A 3115-nucleotide genomic window follows, 5' to 3' on the forward strand; every position below is an offset into this window, starting at 1 on the left:
ATGAGATGGCAGTGCTGCCAGGTGTTCTGAAGGAGGAAGAGGCCATTAAGGAAAAAGACAAACTCCTGTGGGAAGCACAGGCAGAGATGGTACGAGAACGTCAGCTGCGAAGCATTGAGATGAAGGGAAGAGACCTTCTGAAGATTGGGGTAGCTTTGCCGCGAGGCACTGTAGAAATGTTAAAGGTTGTAGCAGAGGAGGCACTTGGGGGAGGGGAGAGAAAGGTGCCATCAGCCCCAGAAATGGAGGAGCTCAAGAAGGATGAAAAAGTGATGCCAGAGGCACTGGTGCCTCCTGTATTGAAAGCACACCCAGTGGTTCTAAAGAAAATAAAGACCCAGCAGCTGAAAGTACCCCTAGGAGAGGAGCAGCCCTTACCCCAGGTGGTGGAGCACTCTATGCTCCGCCCCTAAGCTCAGGCTGAGCTGGTGGATTTGGGCTCCCGGTTTAGGCAGAAGCCCTTGGAGTCAATATCAGCTTGACTCCTGCATCTGTGGGACTTAGGGGTGGATGGAATTGTTCTGTTGGGATCAGAGATGGGAAAGCTATCTTCCCTGACAGTGCAGCCTGCCTTGAGGAAGCGATTACAAAATGCACATCAGACCCCAGTGAGTCACTCCCTCCTTGATCGGCTTATGGCTGCACTTTGGGCTGTGTGGCCCAATCCGGGTGATCTACAATCCTCTCCTGTTAGATGGAAGACATATGCTGAACTCCAACAGGTGCTATGAGAGCTAGGCATAAGAAATGCCATCTATAGTCCAGAGAGTTATGGCCCAGATGAAGATTTTCACTACTGGAATGAGAAATATTGTACTAAAAATGGCTCCTACATCCCTCTTTGGGTCTCTAGTGGCCATTCTTTCCCCTCACTTAGGGCAGCCCATAAGTGAGGAGACACGTAGAGTAGCAGACTTAGGAGAGGCTGAAGCAATGAGAATCTGGAAAGAAATAAGACCTGTTACTACACAAGAAGAATTTACAGGGCCCCATGAAGGTTACAAAGACCCAGATGTGGGTTGATTTAATACAGGCAGGAGCAGATGGAAGGAAATTAGATGGGAAGTCAAATAGGATCTTACTAGAGCTATGGCAATAGCTGAAACCAGAGCAGCAGTTCCAGCCATTAAGACCAAAGAGACAGAGGTCAGAGACAGAGCCACAAGTACGGCCTGTGTGTTTGCAAGACTTCCTGCTGGGGACCAAGCCAACATCACCTGAGCCCACACAGGAAGATGATTGGGGAACACAGTTTGACTGAGGGGAAGATCAAGGTATCTGCCCTGAGGGACCAGGGGGGGACGAGAGGCCACATATTGAAATAGCTATCCATTGGTCCCCAGTGAAAATACAACATGTCCTGGCTCTGGTGGACACTGGAGCTGAATGTTCACTGTTTCATGGTAACCCTGAGCAGTTCCCTGGGACTCCCACTATCATAGATGGATATGGGGGGAAGGCTAACAGAGTGAAGAAAGCCCAAATCCCTTTGGGAATAGGACATCTACCCCAAAAAGAGTATACTGTGTATATATCTCCTATCCCTGAGTATATTTTGGGGATTGATATCCTGCAGGGTCTATGGTTGCAGACCACTGCAGGTGAGTTCAGACTGAGAGTATGTGTGGTGAAGGCAGTTCTGAGAGACATGCTAGGCACCCACCCATAGCTTTGCCTGTGCCTCTGTGGGTGACTAATACCAAACAATACAAACTGCCTGGAGGGCATAAAGATATTGGAGAAACTCCAGGAGATGGAAAAGGTGGGTATTATAAAGCCCTCCCATAGTCCTTTCAATTCCCCAGTGTGGCCAGTGAAAAAGCCAGATAGCTCCTGGCGTATGACTGGATTACAGAGAACTGAATAAGGTCATACCCCCTATGCATGCTGCTGTCCCCTCTATTGCAGGCCTGATGGATACTCTTAGCCATGAACTAGGAACATATTATTATGTGGTATATCTTGCTAATGCCTTCTTTTCCATTGACATTGAGCAGAAAATTCAGGAACAGTTTACCTTCACATGGGAAGGATGGTAATGGACTTTCACCATCCTTCCACAAGGATACCTCCACAGCCCCACCATCTGTCATGGACTTGTAGCCCAGGACTTGGCTACATGGGAGAAACCACCAATGGTGCGCCTATACCATTATATTGATGATGTCATGCTCACGTCCGATTCTCTTTCAGATATAGAAGGTACAGCACCTAGACTGCTGCAACATTTACAGGAGAAAAGATGGGCTGAGAACAGCACCAAGGCTCAGGGACCTGGTTTCTCTGTCAAATTCATCTGGTCGGGTATGACAAAAGTGATACCAGAAGCAGTTATAAAGTCCGGGCCTTTCCTACCCCCACAACTGTGGCATTGCTACAGGAGTTTTTGGGTCTTCTAGGCTACTGGAGAGGGTTTATCCTGCACTTGGCACAAATTCTGAAGCCCTTATACCAGTTGGTATGAAAGGGCATCAGGTGGGACTGGGATGAGACATGTGCATCTGCCTTTACTACAGCAAAATGGGCAGTCAAGGCTGTGCAGGCCTTGAGTGTGATAGACCCATAAAGGCCCTGTGAGCTGGACGTTCATGTCACTGAAGACAGTTATGGCTGGGGAATCTGACAGTGGATTGAATGAACTTGCCAACCCATTGGATTCTTGTCACAACTCTGGAAAGGGGCAGAAGTATGATGCACTTTGCTAGAAACACAACTGACTGCCATGTATCACGCCATGCTGTCTACAGAACCCATCACTGGAATGGCCCCAATAAAGGTAATAACCACCAATCCCATCATGTTGTGGGTATGAGACTGGACCCAAAAGCTAAGGAGTGGTGTGGCACAAACGACCACACTGGCCAAGTGGCATGCTGACCTACAGCAGCGTAGTGCCCCCTCTAGTAGTCCCTTGAGTGAAGTACTTCAACACTTGTTGGGGCCGGTGATGTATACTAGTGAAAATCAGGAAGAACTTGCTTTTGAACCATTAGTAGCAGAGAGTCGCTATCAGGAAGGAAGAGACCATATAGCTGAAGATGCATGGCACACAGATGGCTCCAGCCATGGTCAGTCCCCAAAATGAAGGGCCATAGCTTTCCATCCTAAGACTAAG

This window comes from Manis pentadactyla, chromosome X, assembly GCF_030020395.1.
Source record: "Manis pentadactyla isolate mManPen7 chromosome X, mManPen7.hap1, whole genome shotgun sequence".
Taxonomy (NCBI): domain Eukaryota; kingdom Metazoa; phylum Chordata; class Mammalia; order Pholidota; family Manidae; genus Manis; species Manis pentadactyla.